Genomic DNA, 20665 nt, shown 5'->3' with positions numbered 1-20665 from the left:
TACCTCATTTGTCTACTTCGGTTGAAAAATGTTAATGTTATGACTATTTTTCAATTGTTAGTGAAGTTCGAGATGGCAGCCATCTTGATGACGTCATAACCGGAGCTTATACAATGTAAACATTGTTTTTTTTGGTTGGTGTTGTTTTTACTTATGGATGAGAGGTCAAATAACTTATTAGAAATATTTGTTTTCTGTTGGCAAACATTTTTGCTGCGTCAAACCAAATATGAAAACTTTGCTTAAAAATTACCATTTTTGAGCTCAAAATCCGATTATTTCATTTCCTGCGTAGAAATAACTACATGTATTGGATTATATGGTCCTGATAAGTATTTTTTGTTCTTTTGTGGTCATTTTGATGCCTCTTTTGTCTTCTTCTGTTGAAAAATGTCAATATGTTATGACTATTTTTCAATTTTTAGTGAAATTCGAGATGGCGGCCATCTTGATGACGTCATAACCGGAAGTTCATCCCAGTTTATACAATGTTACCTCTCGATTTCGTTATCAGTGGGTCATAAGTCTCCCTTCAGCTAGTGTATTGTAGTTCAGAGAGGTACTCTGTCATTATTCCATGTGTTGTACATAGAGCTTTGGATAATGTTACTGGTAGTAACCATCATTATTTGTATATATTGGCTGCTGTAGTGTAGTTAATGTCAACAGGGACCCAAGTATATATTGGAAACAACGCCCGCCTGGTACGTTACAGAAATTTGGTGGCAGCGGTGGGATCTCTGTTAGCTTTTAACTTTCAATGCTACAGTACATGTAATGTGTTTAAAAAATTGCTGCTAAATGTTGTGTGTTGAGATACATATTAAAAAAATTGATTGTATGATAGCTCATTGGTTTAATTCTTGTTGTATATTAGTTTGCAAGCGAGGACGCTTGATTTTTCGGAGGCGTAGGTAATGTGGCGAAAAGAGGCCTTACCGCTGTGTCACATATGTAACGTATGTGTTTTATTATTGTAAATGTTAGGCAGACGCTTTAGTGTTGTAGTGTATCTTGTAAGCGTTCCAATTACTCGGTGTGATTATAGTTCCATTGTTTGCCGCTAGGGCAAAGTCCTAGCGAGGTGCTCGCGACATATAGTATCACGACTTACGACTACTAGTCGTGATCGAGTGCTCGTGACATATAGGTCATGAGGTACCTGGCTGGTGTACATGTAACAACCAGCAGGCCCGAGCTTTAGCTCGGTGGTGGATAGTCGTACCACGGTAGTCGGTAGTTACGTTTGATCCGTACGTACATGTGTCAGTGTCTTGTACATAAGCTCCCAGCTAGCAGAGTTACGTTGGTCCGACGTCATTTTCAGTCGGCTAGATCGCAGTCGCATTTCTTACGTTTCGTCGATGTTGGACAAACGTCGACGTTTTTCTCTTGAAGATATAAGTAAATGCACGACGTTTAGCCAACGTTGGTTCAACCACTTAAAATTGTTAACGTCAGTTTCAAATGATGAAACACTTATAACGTTGCCGAGACGATGGAGCAACGTTTAAAAAAATATAATCGTTAAACACATTTTTTACGGGCTATGATATACCTTTTATGAAAATCTCTAATGTTTTAGAGACCTTTTAAATCTGTAACTAACACCTATAATTAAACATCTCCAACACATACATATATACTAGTATATATACTTCACAGATACCCCTGTGTACAAAACATACGCAATACAACATACGACAACATGCCGCTATTCTGCCGACAGAAGAAGACTTCAGGTGACACAGTGTTCATCTGTGACGATCGTGAGTACTTTTGCATGTTGATTTTAGAAGTTTTAACTTCTATATCCTTATAATAATTACACCTAATTGTACATATATGTTTTAGGAATGTAATATGATAAATATATTTGGTGGTGTTTATAGAAAAATGTTTTATAACCACCTAGTTTACCTGGGTGGGTTTATCAACGTACATATGTAACAAAGTCTATGTATTATACATACCGTAGTACACTCAGTTTAAAATCACGAATTTTTTATATCGACACATAGGTTTATTTATATACAGAATTCCAAAATGGAGATGTCATTTATATTTTCATGTTATTATGTGTTGCTCTACATTTATGTTTTCCAGTTATATTTACCGTTATTTGGTTATGTGTTGATTATTTAATTATCATGTGACTCTCAAAATGGCGGTTGCATACAACTGTTGTACATACAGAAATGACACTTTCCTAAGTTATAATTATTATTATTGTACTTTTAAATAATATCTTTCCATTTACAGTGGCAGAAGCGGATGACAGATGCATTCCTGTGGGACGAGACAGTGACTCTTGAGTACAGCAGTGAATGAAGTTGTGGTGATATATCAATAAAAACAGTAAAACTTTTTTTTGCTGTGTTTGTTATTATTTTCAATGGCAAATTAGGTCTATATACATCTGATTAACGTTGGAAAGCCGTCGAAAGCAGTTACAACATGACGTTGGAACAATGTCTGGCAACGTTATCAAAACGTCGGGATCAGACGTCTGGACAACGTAGATCCGTTGGACAAAAATACGTCGGTGCAATGTCATCATCTGACGTTGGGTCCACCTAGTGTCATGCATTGGGCCAACGTCTGTCCGACGTGCTGCTGCTAGCTGGGCTTTGGCGGCAGGCAGTCGTATTGTGGTGTCAATTCATGTAGGTTGCATGTTACTCACGACATCGTCTCACGACCACTAGTTAGTAGTCGTGAACACTCACGATATAGGTAGGTCGTGAGTAGGCCTGGCCTGGTTACAGTACAGCTAGTGTTGGCGACACGATCGCAACCAGCAGGCTCTGAACCATAGTCGCAGTGATCAGAAATCACACAGTTTTGTACGATGGCCGACAAGAGCCTGGCAAAAAGATATGAAAAAACTGTAACGCTTTTTATCATGGTACAGTGTTTTCATTAATAGGACGTTAATAAATCAAACAAACAAACAAACAAAGTGTACCATAAATGGTACAAAAACATATGAAAGCATGGTACACAAAGATGTGAAAGCAGTATTTATGGAAGCAGTCACTTTTATATCTTTCTGTACCAAAACAGCGGCCGAAAACAGCCATGGTACAGAAACATGTAAAAGGCGAGAGACTCAAAGGTTACCGAGTTTGACAAATGACTTCCCGATAATGTTGTCAACAGTTAGATTGTATACAGCTTCACGGGAAAATAGCATAAAACAATTAAACAAACATTACAATGTTGGAAACCATGTTTCATTTGTTTATCTATATAATAGGAATGACCACATCATACTGGTTTTATTTAACAATCGTAGGCCCTAAGTTACACCCAAAAAATAGCAATATAGTTTTGTTTCTGTTTGTCCTCAGATGTGCTTAACGACATTTTACGCTTGTTGTGACGCCCTAATCAAACCGCTGCTATTCGGGGTCAGCTTTGGTCATGGTGTTTGATAACAACATTCCAATGCTCCTTTCACATCTTTGTGTACCACAGTTTCATGTGTTTTTGTACCACTGATGGGACAAAAAGATGTGAAAGCTCAGACCCTTTCATATGTTTTTGTACCACGCTTTCACAAGTTTTTGTACCACCGATGGTACAGAAAGATGTGAAAGGTAAATCGTTTCACATGTTAATGTACCATGCTTTCACATATTTTTGTACCATCAGTAGTACACAGACATGTGAAAAGAAATTAGCTTTCACACCTTTTTGCCGGCTCATTTCGGCTATTGGTACATAAACATGTGAATGTTATCTGGATTTTCTCGAGATGTTTATAATCTTTCTGTACCGCACGTTCACATGTTTTTGTACCATATCGTGGTACAAAAAGATGTGAAAAAACTGTACCATGATAAAAAGCGTTACAGTTTTTTCATATCTTTTTGTCAGGCTCTTGTCGGCCATCGTATTTTTGTGTGTCGGAGTATACGTTTGGCGACAGGCAGTTGTAGTGCATAGTTGCTTCTGTCCGGTAGTTTGTTCAGGCTCAGGCACCCGGAATGATATTGTATAATGTTTTTTTTTATTCTGTTTCTCTTACGCAAGGCTGGTGATTTTATAAATATTTATTAGAACCATATAGCAAATACGGTCTTTGGTCACTGGGGTTAGTAAGCGATAGTACAACGTATATGTATACCTAGGTCGACCAAGGATGATGTGAAATAAACTAAATATAATCTGCTGAGTAACACTGTACATTTAATGGTCATTTTCTTTTATTGACTACATTGGTTTCCAAAGTCGATCAGATGCTTAGAATATCGTGGCCAATGCAAGAGTTTTTATGATACGCCGCTTGAAGTTTACACAAAACGAATGCGTTTAGCACTGTTTAATGTCACTGTTGTTAATTTATAGAAGAACATCGCTGACAGGTGTTTCTCCCATACTTCACAGGGATATCCCGCGGTTGCTAGGGAAAAGATATCTCTATCGTACACAGGGGGTATAAGACAGCTCACACGCTCTAGACAATAACGTGACGTCATCAATACATGGAGCGTTACTGCGGCACGCATTGTAGATGACGTCATCAATTTTGACGCATAACGACGTTCCTGCGATAATGGCGCGATGAAAAAGCTGTGGAATTTCGTCATTTTTTCTACTGAGTATGGGAGAAAAAGAATCAAACATGGGTCTGTGAAGTGGACAGAGATATCTCAAGCCTCGGGTTGACCGGCCAAAATCTTTCACTCGGGTTGAGATATCCCTGTCAACTTCACAGATCCATGTAAGATTATATTAATCTTATTTTTGAAAGGTTGCGTCCCGAATCACGGCGAAATCTATTAAAAGGTATAAGACAGCGACTTCCGCTATCACGTGCGCAGTTAGAACCTGCGCAAATTTAAAGCGGATGTACACAGATTTAACACCCGACAATGAGAGTACGCTCGCCCTAAAAAGTTGTTTATTTAATAATTCTCACTATGGTAACATATACTGATCTATTAGAGATTTCGTTTATAAGGAAGTAGCCAATTTGACAAGTTTTTTTTCAGTCCTTAACAAGGCCCCAGTCTGATTATTTATACAATTTTAACATATATACCCTATCATGATACCCTATAATGATGCTACCAGTGAAATATGGATAAATTTCGACCAGTGTTTATGGAGAAGAAGTCAAATGCTGATTGACTGAAGGACGGCCTGTCGCAGACGCCCCAATATGACGTAAGCTAAGCAAACGAGGAGTGCCTTCACAGAATTTCAGAATATAACAAAACCCTATTAATTTTATGCAAACTGACGGCCTCTTGGCGATCCTGGGGCAAATGGATAAAATCTAGTTACGTGTAAGGTACACCCAGAATTGAAAAGTCTAGATGGATTATTTTTTTGCTGGATTTTGATTCTACGTAATAGAAAATTCAAGATGGATTTAATCTAGTTGGTGTTTAATTACATGTGCAAGAGGCCCCTCGTAGCCAAAAGGCTGAAAATTTGCAGCACAAGGGACCGCCTTGTGTCCATTGAGTGTTAAATGGGCTGTTCCACTTGACTCATCAGCGATATTCTAGGGGTTACTATTACTAACATCATATCCACCCCTGGGTTATCTCTTAGTAAAACTGGAGGCAACATAAGACAAGTAATTTAATCATTTGAAGTACATCAAAGGAATACACCATGGTTGACTGTTGCTTTGAAGGGAATCACTCTGTCGGTAGTCCGCAAAGGGATTCTCTACAGGCCTGTCATTGGTAATCTTTTTCTCATGATCTGCCTCCAGTTTTACAATGCGATAGTTCAGGGGTAGATATAATGATAGTGATAGTAACCGATGTAGCATTGAGGATGCCTTGAGTGTGTTTACCTCCGACAATACTGCAACAACATAGACAGATTTCAATATAAAACACCTTTTATTGACAGAATTTACCAATAAAGGAAACATGTAGTTCCATTACAATACAACTCTTCCTTACCTGCAAAATGTTTTACGTATAAATCAATCTTCATTTGACACAAAATTCTATGTAGTATTTTGTAAACCTTTTGTTGGCAAATCTCAATCCCAACCAACCATTGAGACATTTAATCAGACAAAAGCTCCAGGACTAGTTAAACAGAAAATATTATTAAAACCTTAATTATGTAATTTTTTATTGATCAGATCATGAGATATGTATCAACATGAGTCACTATCGTTCTTATCTATCGGCGTTACTTCCCTTTGTTTCTTTCTGTCCGTGAAACAATTGGAAACTCTGGTAAAGATAGTGAAGTAGAGTTCCCTTTGTTTCTTTCTGTCCGTGAAACTAAAGGAAGTAACTCTGACAGATCAAGCTCAAAATGGTAACTTTAGCTCAACATGTCTATCAGCAGCACACAGACCAGTGGTCTTATTATTATATGATAAATTCAATTTTAATTTCTGAAATACGTGAAATCTAATACACTTAATTTCTGGTGTTCATATAATTATATCATGAGCATAAAGCTATATTATGAGAAATTTCATATATATAGATGTCCGAAGAGGCTGGAAATATAGAATAATTTGTGATCATCAGCAAGTACCATGTGATTTCCTCACAAAGGATTCATACTCGTGACCCAGATGAAGAGGATGTGTGATATCATGTTGCGGCATCTTCACTATTCGGCCACCGTGGCCCCTATGTGGCCATGATTTGTAGTAAAATGTCATGAAATCATCACCAATTGGCTACGGCGACCCCTATATAACCACAACTACCTCTGATAGACGGTTGTTTATAGATAAAATGATCTCAATGCTACCCCAACATTGAGAAGCCAAAAGTGTTTATACTAAAGCAACAGAGTTACTATATATCTAATGTGCACCAAGGAATGTGAGTAGAAGCAAAGGGCAAGGATCCTGCAGTAATATGTAAAATATGAGCTGAATCCTCCCTCAAATACCTTTAATCATTTCTAACATCTATTTTCATCACAAAAAAAAATCAGTTCAAAGTCATTCTCCTCTCTGTCCCCAAATTGAGTCTTTAGTCATGTATTATACAAAGTTTCATATAGAAATCAAGAGTTTCAAAAATTTCAGAACAAATCAAAATTTCTACATTTTACATACATGTAATTCAACATTGTTTAACCTATGGCTTTCAAATAAGGCTGGAAATAAATAGACATACAATACAAACCGAGCCAAAAACAGCCATTTTGGAAAATCACTGGGAAAAATCTTGAACTATATAGATATATACAGTAAAGACCATTTATCTATGATGTCCTGATACAGATTGGGTTGAATTTGAACCATTTGGGGTCCAAAAGCAGCTGTGGGATTAAGCTGGTGTTTATTTAGTGATCAATTTGACCAAAGTTGACCAGTTAGGATGCCAAAAAAGTGGTCTAAGCAAGTGATCTTTAAAAAGTTGTCAAATAGTCCGAAATTGACCATTTGGGATGCCAAGAAAGAAGTCTGACTAAACAGTTTGTCTTGATACAGTGGTCAAATTGTCCGATATCCATTTGGCATTTCAAGAAAGTGGTCTTATAAAATAAGGTGGTTTTTATACAAAGGTTGTCGCTAAGACAGGTTTTACTGTATATATTCATATATTAAACTGACAAAAATATGAATTAACAGTCCTAATTAGCTACAAACACAATAGCCTAATATTAAATATTATCCAAACATTCTGATCCATCTGAGTGAAACAAAGGGAAGTAACTTTCATAGTTCAAGGAAAAATATTACTGTGATTTCATGGAAAATGGCGCTACAATGCAAAATCTTTTCAATACAAAATGGTCACCTTGATTTCTTTAAAACCCATCAAAAACATTGAAGTAATATATATATCTCAAATATAAAGATATCCAATATTAGAAATGTAAGACTTCCAAACAAAGGGTATCAAATAGTTTTTTCCCTCAAAAAATGCCTATCAATATGAAAGAAATTAAGTTTATCAAGAAAATATGCAAACACATGGATACCTCGAGAGTAAATTGACAAAAATAACATGATTATGAGGGAAAAATAAACTACAACATCTTTTTCTACACAACATCAGATTTTGAAGAACATATTAACATTCTATTTCATTCTCAATTTCCTTATCCCGCCAAGAAAAAGAAAACAAATTAAGCATATAGTTATGGACACATACAATATTTTAGGTTAAATAATGTTCCCTAAAAACCATCACGTTTACACATTGCAAATGTGTACACTTAGCTATGATGATGAAGCTCTAAAATTAAGCTTCTAATAAATGACAATTAACACATTCACCCCTGAAGATACATTTAGCCTCTTCTATGTCAAAGACTTGACCAGTCCATTATGAAATTTCAGGGGTGTATATGCATTAATATCACCTTGACCTGATCTTATATCAACCTATTCAATTTGAAAAAACAAGACAAAACAAAAATATCTGCCGTCCTGAATTATTTTCTTTCAGGCAGCTACCATCTTTTCTTTACTTGATAAAAAGGACAAATTTGAAATGCAAGGTTTCTCAATTGATTTTAGCTGAAATCATGTGAGACCTTTTGTAACATATCTTAAATTTTACTTTTTATATTACCAATAAATTGAGTTAAAAATACAACCATATACATAAAAACATAAATCAAACCTAAGATAACTTGCTCAAAATCATTCTGTTGGAGAAAACTTAAGGATTTTTACAAATGCAACTGCAATAAAAAAGATCAATATATATATAGCAAAATAATAACGTTTGCCCCGAGACAGCAAATCAAAACAACACATATATAATTTCAAGCTTCATTACATGATGCAACCAAATAAATATTATTTCTAGCTTCAGCGAAAATCCAGAGACACAATCTTAGAATTTAACAAAGTAATCCATGCATAAAGATAGGTGTAGACATTTAATGTGTTATGCCCTGAAATTCAAAAATGGACTATTCCAGTCTTTGAACTGGAAGGATCTAAGTGTGTCTACAGGGGTGAATGGGTTAATTAGTTACAATGAAATACTAAAATTGGAAAAGTACTAAAAGTGGAAAAGTCCTTCAAAATCGGAACACATTCAGGTTTTTTAAAGTAAAAGAAAGACAGTAAGTCAAGCATACTGGAAAATTCCATACATCAACAGACTTCACTTAATGTTGTGAAAGATAAAGAAAAATTATAGATGGTTCAGTTAAGTCGATGTATACAGGACACTCAACAGTAACCATCATCGATAATCTAGGGGTAACTATCACTGACGTTATATCCACCCCTGGACTATCTCATAACAAAACTGAAGGCAGTACAGAAGAAACAATCTGACCGATCACAGGCCTGAATATGCTTCTATTTAACAATTAAAGGATTGTTAGATTGCATTTATTGGAAATTTAAATGCAATCTGGGTGGCAGATAAATAGAATAGCGCCTGTTAGGGCGCTATGAATATTTATCTGCCATTCATATTGCATTTATATATCCAATAAATGCAATCTAACAATCCTTTAATTGTTATATTTACATTTTACTTTCTAGTTCAAAGTAAAACATAATTTAGATGCGAGTGAACATTTGAATTTCCCGCTTCAGCCATTTAACCTCAACAGCCAAGTTCAATGTGATAAAAATAGTCCCTATAAAAAAATTGAAAAGACAACAAAATTTAAATGTTTTTCAATAACTTATCAGTTTACTTTCAATTATCCAGACACTTACAAGATTTTTTTTATAGTTTCATAACCAAACTGGTTCATTTAATTCCAATGTCAATTTTCCCGCGCCGACTAACATGGTGTCAGTAAACAAGACTCACATCCATTTATATAGATATCACTACACCAAGTCTGGGCTGCATTTATTAGCTCATAATGCAGATCACGATTATCATTCGAGTAATGGGAGTCGCTGTGGCAAAATGTAAATATTGAAGAATACAGAGAGAGTGATGCCTAACTTCAAAGTGTATCATTATACGGCTCTTTTAATTTGATGTACATCAAAGGACTAAATTACCTGTTCTGTTGCCTCCAGTTCTACTATGAGATAGTCCAGGGGTGGATATAATGTCTTAGTAACCCCTGGAATATCAAGGATGCTTAGTGACAAATTCAAAACCAGTGTCCCTTATACACAGTGTATGAACGGAAGTGTATAGTATAAGCATTAGTTGCTTTTTGTATCGTCACTTGTGAGTATCGAAGCGGACTGAATGAAAACAGGCATAGTGTACAGGTCGGTAAAACACCAAATATCGGCATTATTCGTAACTACAAATATGTTTAACATTATAAACGTCTTCATAACAAGTATATAAACAAATTCATGTGCATGATTTTGAAAATAATACATCGACTATACAAGTGTCCTCGCAAGCAACTATACATCGCCAGTTCAAAACAATGCAAGTGACAATACAATTTTAACTGATCATCCTACAACTTCAAACTACTATTAAGTAAAAGATATTGTATCCAAAAAGATGTATTTATGTGTTTTATATTGTTGGATTCATTTATAGACCTGTGATGGTGCTAGAAATAGTGAAAGACAGACAGAATACTTTAAAATAGTGCAAAATATTAGGCGGGTGTCTCAATTTTTCGATGATGAACAGCAGATCAACTCACAAAAAGTGTCTCAAATGTTAATGCTGGTTAACCCTCAACATTTCATTAGTCACTGGTTGTTCAAATTTCTATCCATAACGCCGTTTATAACCCAAGATTACAACAAAAACGTATAAAATGAATAAAATTGGTATATCCATGATCAATTGTTTCATTTGCCTCAGCAAGTGACTGAGTACCGCGATACAGACTCGCAACTACGAAATTTAAAAAACACTATACACTTCCTTTCATACACTGTGTTATAGAGAGGTCTATCTGTACAATGTTATTGGAAATGATACGACACATTTCAACAGGTTCAAAATTAAATTACATGCCAAATGGTCAAAATAAATGCCAAACCTTTTTCAATATTCTAAATAACAATGAAAATCGTTTATAGGGAACATCATAATACAATTCAGAAATTCATCATACTAGTTTTGTGTTCATAATTTTGCTGCAAAATACAATCCTTGGTCCTAATCACATTTCTTCTTTTTTAAAGACCCAGATACAGAAAAATTACCCTCCATCATTTTTTACACAAAAAAAAAAAAAAAAAAATTGAAAGCGATAGCAATTTTCTCTCCTTGCTTCTATATACCATATTTCTCTGTTTTTACAATTGTTCAAAAAATGAATTTACATTTTTAACTCCTTTCCTTGATTTCTGCAAAAATCTTGAGTCAGGTTCCAAATTCCATATTTTGATGACACATATATGTTCTATTCAAAACTTTGACTTCCAGGAAACTTTTTACATCAACTGCTATGAAATATCTATCTAGAATCACGAACCTATCATCTGTAATCTGAAAATAAAACAAACAAACAAATTTCAGAAGATATATAATTATGTATTTGGTATGGGTATACCGTGTTTGCTGTGATTAGCACCCCTCTACTTTTCTTGAGAAGAGTTGAAGTTTTATAAGCACCCACATCCCATAGAATTAACAATGTTTTACAACATGTGATGCGTCTAACATCATCATTGTATCCCACATGAATTTGTATTTTACAAACATGTCAAACATGACATAACAATGCGCCTCAAAGTATACATTTGTATATATAAGGAATATACAAGTTTACTGTAACAAATTAATGTACCATGGCCATGAGTACAGAAAAAATTAAATCATGGCTGCCTTGTTTCGTCCACAACTTACATTTTGGTCCATTAATAAGCGCCCCATTTTGTCACAATTATTTAAGCGTTCTGCCCCTTGGCGCTAATTACAGCAAAAATGGTACATATTAAATTGTCCCATTCCAAATGCAACTTCAATAAATCCCAAAAAATGTTCGCACACACCACTATCATTCATATGTTTTCCCTATGTTCTAGTATATTGGTTTTAATTATAATACCAGGAAATTTTACGATATGTGGTTAAACAAATTTTATATCTCTTGTCAATGAACCACGGAAACTAACTGGGTATTACTGTGGTTGCTAGGGAAACAATAACTTTGCTTTACTGTGGTATGACATCATGAATAATATGTAAGGCTGAAACGATTAGTCGAATAATCAGAGGCGATTAGTTTAATGAAACTAATCGCTAATAATCGATTAAAGATTTTATTAATCGTTAATCGTAACATGCATAGCAAGTGCATTGTAAGCTGACTTAACACATTGACAGATCATGGATTTCTGAGTAAGCCATTCTGACTGGAGTTTCATCTCTTTATGTACACGGTTTTGAACTCAACAAGGCATATATGATGTGAGAAATACTTGTTAAATTACATCTCTGTGGAAGTTAAAGTCAATAATCAATGAGGAAATGGATGTCATGAGAAAGCCTGCAACATGCTGTTCGCCAATTTTCACTAGCGATCGGCTCTATGTTGTTATGTCAGGGAGGCCTTATCGCCGCCGGGACACTCCGGAGTTGAAGGAACTAGTCTTGAACATTTTCATTTTACTATTGCATGTGTTTATTATAAAAAAGAATGTTTTTGGTCATATTCTAATTGAAGACACGAGTTATTGATTATTTATTTTTTTGATCACGAAAATAAAAAAAGTTCATTGACGAAAATTTCGTCATGGCACTCTGTGGCGCATTTAGCAGACTGGATTTAAACTATGTTACAGAAGATGGTACAGGAATGGAATTCAGAGCTTATTTGGGATAAAATACGTTTGTTTTGTCAATAAATCTATTCTTATTAATTGGTAGGCTATGTTATGTAAGACATGTGCTCTGTCATATCGTACAGTAGATGTTAAGTTAATATTAGTAGATATCAAAATATGGCGGACGTTTTTAGTTGCCTTCAATTCAAGTGATTAATCGATTAGTAATCGATTACATGTGACCGAATAATCAAATATAAAAATAACTAATTGTTTCAGCTCTATGCATAAAAATGTTTCAATCTTTTTTCATTAAAGTATACCAGATAATAGTCATGCATGGATCTATCAGGTGAGTAGATCCTAGATATATACCGAAGGTTGACGGCCATAATCTTTCAACAGGATTAAGATATCCCTGTTCACTTAAAGGGACAATTCACTCAGGCTAATTTCTTTTAATAAACCAAGAAGCAAAATATGACATAAATGTATTGTTCTACATTTCTTATGAAACATTTAACTCAATATACGTATTGACAAATTCCACATCATTGTTAAGTATTTTAAGTGATACTGTTGTAACTACAAATCGTTGATCAATATATACGATTAAGCAGGTACAGTGTGTACTCTGTACCCATACCCAAAGTCACGCATGTTAAACAAATGAACTACATAACCACTGAGGAGGTAATAAAATGATTCTTAGGCAAGACAATTCATCTAATAAGGTTATCCACTACTGTCAGAGCGATTTGAGCAGTTCTAGACAAAAGTAGCATTACTCTACGAGCAAGGGACAGGGTTCGGCATGCAAGATGTTGGACCACAATGTGTAATGGCGGACAGCGAGCGAGTTTGAAAGTTTCACACACATTTCACCACCATGGGCTTTTCGAGCATATCACAGTAAAATCGCCTGATCTAATTTCCATTAGAACCGGTTTTTCCCCGGTATATGTACAAATTTTACTGTTGTCTTAGTAGGGCTGTGGATTGTCTAACATGTGGCGATCCGATCCGATCCACGATTCAGGGTTGACGATTCACAGATCGGACCACGAATCACCAGTTAGATACAAGCAAAAGATTCAAATGAAGTAAAACTGTTTTTATTGATAATAAAACCAATTTTAGCAGTTTTACATTCCTTATCATTAATCAATAGAGTTACAGGTGAAGTACAGCAGGATTCAGTAACTGTAACTGTAAACAAGAGGCCCAGAGGGCCTGTATCGCTCACCTGGTTTGTAATGCCAAGTAATGTTCTGAATACAGGTTCATTGTTTCTTTTCTGAAGGAATTTTAATATTAACCTCTATTTCCCCTATTGGGCCCCACCCCTCCCGCCCCCAGGGGGTCAGAGCCAAAATTTATACAAGTTCTGTTCCCCTTCCTCCAAGGATGTTTATGGCCAAATTTGGTCACAATCCAAGCAAAACTCTAGGACAAGAAGTGATTTATAGGATTTACCTCTATTTCCCCTATTGGGCCCCACCCCTCCTGCCCCCAGGGGGTCAGAGCGAAAATTTATACAAGTTCTGTTCCCCTTCCCCAAAGGATGTTTGTGGCCAAATTTGGTTACATTCCATTCAGAACTCTATGACTAGTAGCGATTTAAAGGATTTACCTCTATTTCCCCTATTGGGCCCCGCCCCTCCTGCCCTTGGGGGATCAGAGCCAAAATTTATACAAGTTCTGTTCCCCTTCCCCCAAGGATGTTTGTGGCCAAATTTGGTTACAATTCATGTAGAGCTCTAGGACAAGAAGAGATTTAAAGGATTTACCTCTATTTCCCCTATTGGGCCCCGCCCCTCCTGCCCCCGGGGGGTCAGAGCCAAAATTTATACAAGGTCTGTTCCCCCTCCCCCAAGGATGTTTGTGGCCAAATTTGGTTACATTCCATTCAGAACTCTATGACTAGTAGCGATTTAAAGGATTTACCTCTATTTCCCCTATTGTGCCCCGCCCCTCCTGCCCCCGTGGGACCAGAGCCAAAATTTATACAAGTTCTGTTCCCCTAAGGATGTTTGTGGCCAAATTTGGTTACATTCCATTCAGAACTCTATGACAAGTAGTGATTTAAAGGATTTACCTCTATTTCCCCTATTGGGCCCCGCCCCTCCTGCCCCCGGGAGACCAGAGTCAAAATTTACACAAGTTCTGTTCCCCTTCCCCCAAGGATGTTTGTGGCCGAATTTTGGTTACAATCCATGCAGAACTCTAGGACAAGTAGCGATTTAAAGGATTTACCTCTATTACCCCTATTGGGCCCCGCCCCTCCTGCCCCTGGGGGACCAGAGCCAAAATTTATACAAGTTCTGTTTCCCCTCCCCCAAGGATGTTTGTGGTCAAATTTGGTTACAATCCATGCAGAACTCTAGGACAAGTAGCGATTTATAGGATTTACCTCTATTTCCCCTATTGGGCCCCGCCCCTCCTGCCCCGGGGGGGACAGAGCCAAAATTTATACAAGTTCTGTTCCCCCTCCCCCAAGGATGTTTGTGGCCAAATTTGGTTACAATCCATGCAGAACTCTATGACTAGTAGCGATTTAAAGGAAATGTTGACGGACGGACGGACGGACGACGGACGCCGCGCCATGACATAAGCCACCGGCCCTTCGGGCCAGGTGAGCTAAAAAACCAAATCATTTGAATTTTGAAATAACGTCATCTCAAAAATACTACTGCACATCAATTACGTCAAACCATCTGTGAACAGGTACACTAGTACTGTATATAAATTATCATGGTAAGGCATAAATCACCATATCAAAATATTTCATTGTTACTTTTATTTTGGTCAAATACAGAAAAACATTGAAATTAAGAAAAAAAATATTTAAAATCTTTAAGAGTAGTTACAATTTACTTTGGTTCTAGGCCTATAGTTTTTATTTTTAATCAGGTGATTTATGATTTTGACTCATAATTAGCCTACCTTTCGTTTTTGACATTGGGTTCTACAGTACTCAGTTGCCTGATATAATATATTCGTATTTTTACATATTTCCGACCCGTAATGAAAATGAAATCGATAATAATCTTTTACATCTCTAGAAGTCAATAATTATGTTTTATCATTATTATTTTATGAAGAATTCACAACATTGCATCGAAGCGTGGGTACAAAAATAACATGTTGCTAGCTTTACTTCACGCAGCTCTTGTGTACTTCCGGTCTACTTTAAAGTGAAAACATCAATTATATTCAGTGTACATTCCTTCACATTTTTGAGCTATGACAGCATTAAAGGAGGTATTATTTTTTGCTTTTGAAAGATCGCGATCCACAAATATCAGGAGTAACAAATATTTGTATCCAATCTTTCTCAATAATTGGTGAATACTCGAGTACTCGGATACTCGTTACAGCCCTATGTCTTAGATTGAATTGTCCCTTTAACAAAATTCTTTTTAGACTTTAAAAAGATTCTATAAATGGCAAGAGATCCCAGAGGGATCTTGGTGCCCACCAAAGAATGATCTATATCTGACAAAGGAAAGATTGATCTTTTCTCTACTTTTTAAACTTTTTCAAACATACTACGGTACATATAAAATTTGAGACAGATCGCTTCATTACCTTTTGAGAAATAGCGGTAACAAACTTCAACTATCAAAATCCAAGATGACTCCTTGGCAGCCATCTTGTTGATCAATCGGTCCCAAATCACAATATGCACAACAAGGGCCCTAGGGGAACCTACATGTGAAATTTCAGAAAGATCCATTCAATACTTTCTGAGAAATAGCGATAACAAACTTTGAATATAACAAGAGATCCCAGAGGGATCTTGGCGCCCACCAAAGAATGATCTATATCTGACAAAGGAAAGATGGATCTTTTCTCTACTTTTTAAACTTTTTCAAACATACTACGGCACATATAAAATTTGAGACAGATCGCTTCAGTACCTTTTGAGAAATAGCGGTAACAAACTTCAACTTACAAAATCCAAGATGACTCCTTGGCAGCCATCTTGTTGATCAATCGGTCCCAAATCACAATATGCACAACTAGGGCCCTAGAGGAACCTACATGTGAAATTTGAGAAAGATCCCTTCAGTACTTTCTGAGAAATAGCGATAACAAACTTTGAATATAAAAATCCAAGATGGCTGCCTGGCAGCAATCTTGTTGACTGATCGGTCCCAAATCACAAAATGCACAACTAGCTCCCTAGGGGAACCTACATATGAATTTTGAGACAGATCCCTTCAGTACTTTCTGAGAAATAGCGATAACAAACTTTGAATAACAAAATCCAAGATGGCTGCCTGGCGGCTATCTTGTTGACCGATCGGTCCCAAAATGCAATATGCACAACTAGGTCCCTAGGGGAACCTACATATGAAATTTGAGACAGATCCCTTCAGTACTATCTGAGAAATAGCCATAACAAACTTTAATTATCAAAATCCAAGATGGCGGCCTGGCGGCCACCTTGTTCATCGATCGGTCCAAAAATGAAATATGCACAACAAGGGCCCTAGGGGAACCTACATATTAAATTTGAGAAAGATCCCTTCAGCACTTTGAGAAATAAGGAATTCAAACCTTAACTATCAAAATCCAAGATGGCCGCCATCCTCAAAATCTGTATGGCACACATAAGGACCAAGGGTAACCTCTATGTGAAGTTTGAACAAAATTCCTTTAGTAGTTCTCAAGAAATATCAATAACAAACTTCAACTGCCAAAATCAAAGATGGCTGCCTGGTGGCCATCTTGTTTTTCTGATCAGCCTCAAAATCTGTATGGCACAACTAGGGACCAAGGGTACCCTCCATGTGAAGTTTGAACAAAATCCCTTCAGTAGTTCTCAAGAAATATCGATAACAAACTTCAACTGCCAAAATCAAAGATGGCTGCCTGGCGGCCATCTTGTTTTTCCGATCAGCCTCAAAATCTGTGTGGCACAACTAGGGACCAAGGGTACCCTCTATGTGAAGTTTGAACAAAATCCTTTCAGTAGTTCTCAAGAAATATTGATAACAAACTTCAACTGCCAAAATCAAAGATAGCTGCCTGGCGTCCATCTTGTTTTTCCGATCAGCCTCAAAATCTGTATGGCACAAATATGGACCAAGGGGACCCTCCATGTGAAGTTTGAACAAAATTCCTGCAGCAGTTTTTAAGAAATAGTGATAACAAGCATTTTTTACGGACAGACAGCGGACGACGGACGGCGGACGACGGACCACGGATGCAGGGAGATTTGAATAGCCCACCATCTGATGATGGTGGGCTAAAAATCTAATTTAAGTGAAAGATCTTTTGCTGTTTAATATTGGTCTGTGTTCAGAAATGTTTAATTACTACGAATGACCCTCAAGGCCCTTATTTGACCTCTTCTTCCTTATAGATTATTCGATATCTGGTAGATATATACCGGTAAGCTGTACTTACATATTACAGAGTTAATTGCCCTTGTCGGTAAAAACTGAATGCTAGATCATTTTTTTTTTAGGGTAACGTCAAACATTTTCAGAGAATACAACAGCATTTTTGCCGACAAAGTAATGATGTCACAATTGATATCTACCTGAATGGGGATAACTCAGTAATATACAAAGGGAGATAACTCAGTTATATACAAAGGGAGATATTTCAGTTGTATACAAAGCTTAAACAGATCACTTGATCTATTATCATATTGTACAAATGAATTATTACTGGTTTTTATTTTTCTTCAAGTTTTTAGTTTGATATAAGTAGTTGTGATACAGCACTCAATTTCCCAAACAAGGGAGATAATCAAATACAAATCTGGAGCTATTTGAGTTCTCTCCCTTTCATGCTATCTATTTAGCTACCAAAACACAACAAGAGCCATATCACTCATTGAAAATTAAACTTGAGAGCAATATACTCACCTATCAACACTACGCGGACACCTTCAGACAGTCAGGTAGAGGGCTCTTCGGGTGTTTGGACTCAAAATGTTGTCTGTATGTCTTAGGGTCTGGCATCTGTGACTGTTAGGGTTATTAATCAGAATGCATCAATAATTTCATAATGCTAGAAAAAAAATACATCATTTATTATTGTGGTATAAGAACATTAGGCCAAACAAAAAATACCGTATGTCTTTTTAGGGTAACATTGGCAAAAACATATATGGTCGCAAGGTCTGGGTTTTTTGTTCTTTTAATGTGTCTTTCACTCTAAAGTAATGGCCGGAACCGGAGTTTGAGATCAAAATCCTGAATTTTAAAGTTTTTTTTCATGGAAAAGTGAAAAAAAAATTAGGGTCGAGGGTAGAAAATTAGGGTCCATCGGGTAACCCTAATCAGGCCTTAGTCTGAATTTCCTTTATCTATAAATCAAAGTGCCAAGGTCACTCATAGATGCTGTGAATGAAGGACTCAAACAAAAGAATAAAAGAATTGGTTTATCATTTATATCAAATTTAGTTAACATGTTGTAGAACATAGTATTTATATGATGTACAATGTTGAATTTTGAGTTAAAATGAGATACTTATTTGATAAAAGTTGATTCAACCATCATAAATTAAATAGGTTTTTTTCCTGAAATATATTTTATGTATTACAATTTCGTATTTTCCAAAATAAGTAGATTTATCAAACCAAAAAATCTGGTAAAAATCTGAGTGCCATTTTCCTTTAATACATGTAAGTAATCTATATACATCTATCAATTACTGAAATTATCAATTTCATTAATGTCTCTTTAAAAGAAAAGAAATTAAGTTAATTAATATCCATTTAATAATAACAGATATATTGCCATTTCCGGATTATGTAGTGATTTCCTTGTTAGAAAGAAGAACATATGCATGGCTGCTTGCATGTGTATCACTTTGCTTTGCTGAGTTTTGACTCATAAATCATGGCCAGATTTGTCAAATAACAAAGGCCCAAGGGCCTTAACGGTCATCTGACTACCTTGGCAATAGCTGTATAGGGAATTAATTAGATATATGATGTCATGGTTAAAAAAAAATTTTTTTTCATGACCATGTAAGGATCATTTCATGCAAGTTTCAGTCAAACTGCATGGGTAGAACTTTAGAAGAAGTTCAAAATGTGTTTTCAAGATGGCAGCTTTGGTGGCCATCTTGGTTTTCGGGTCAACCCTTCAAACACTTTGTTGGGACAATGTCAGTATCCTTAAAATTATTCAGACAAGTTCCAGCAAAATCGCACTGGAAGAACTTAAGAAATAAGTTCAAAATATATTTTCAAGATGGCGGGAGTGGTGGCCATCTTGGATTTCAGATCAACATAAAATATAAAAACACTTGGTCAGGACCATGACAAGGATAATTTCATATGCAAGTATCAGCTAAATCACACTGGCAGAATTTGAGAAGAAGTTCAAAATTCAAGATATTAGCCTAATTGACCCCTGACCTTGAAAGAAAGTCAAGGTCATTCATTTCAATAACTTTGGTAACCCTTCATCCCAGCATGCCACAGGCCAAATATGAGTACCCTGGACCTTTTAGTTAGTTACAAGAAGTCATTAAAAGAATTGAGCCTATTTGACCCCTGTGACCTAGAAAATATGTCAAGGTAATCCATTTTCACACCTTTAGTAGGCCTTTATTACAGCATGCAACAGGCGAAATATGAGTACTCTGAGCCTTACGGTTATTGAGAAGAAAACGTTCAAAGATTTTAGCCTTTTTTACCCTTGTGACCTTGACAGCAGGTCAAAGTCATTCATCTTCATAACTTTGGTAACTCTTTATCCCAGCATGCTAAAGGCCAAATATAAGTACTCTGAGCCTTACAGTTATTGAGAAGTCGTTCAAAGATTTAAGCCTATTTAACCCCTGTGACCTTGAAAGTAGGTCAAGGTCATAAATTTTCACAACTTTGGTAGCCCTTCAACCCCCCATACTACAGGCCAAATATGAGTACTCTGAGCCACATGGTTATAGAGAAGAAGTCGTTCAAAGATTTCAGCCTTTTTGACCCCTGTGACCTTGAAAGAAGGTCAAGGTCAATAATGTTCACAACTTTGGTAGCCCTACATCCCAGCATGCTACAGGCCAAA

The 20665-nt window shown here is 36.2% G+C and overlaps 2 long non-coding RNA genes across 2 annotated transcripts; one reads left to right on the top strand and one right to left on the bottom strand.

Annotated features, from left to right (window-relative positions):
• Positions 1 to 1116: 1116 nt before the first annotated feature.
• LOC138309514 (uncharacterized) lies at positions 1117 to 2369 on the top strand. Its single transcript, XR_011206293.1, has 3 exons — positions 1117 to 1253; positions 1666 to 1769; positions 2263 to 2369. It is a non-coding gene; the product is annotated as an uncharacterized lncRNA (long non-coding RNA).
• Positions 2370 to 11081: 8712 nt separating this feature from the next.
• On the bottom strand, positions 11082 to 19047 carry LOC138309185 (uncharacterized). Its single transcript, XR_011206216.1, has 2 exons — positions 18514 to 19047; positions 11082 to 11348 (listed from the first exon to the last, which is right to left on the bottom strand). It is a non-coding gene; the product is annotated as an uncharacterized lncRNA (long non-coding RNA).
• Between the last annotated feature and the right edge of the window lie 1618 nt (positions 19048 to 20665).

This window comes from Argopecten irradians, chromosome 15, assembly GCF_041381155.1.
Source record: "Argopecten irradians isolate NY chromosome 15, Ai_NY, whole genome shotgun sequence".
In the NCBI taxonomy this organism is placed as follows: Eukaryota; Metazoa; Mollusca; class Bivalvia; order Pectinida; family Pectinidae; genus Argopecten; species Argopecten irradians.
Note: the sequence above shows the minus strand (reverse complement) of the source record. Positions and strands in the feature narration are given on the sequence as shown.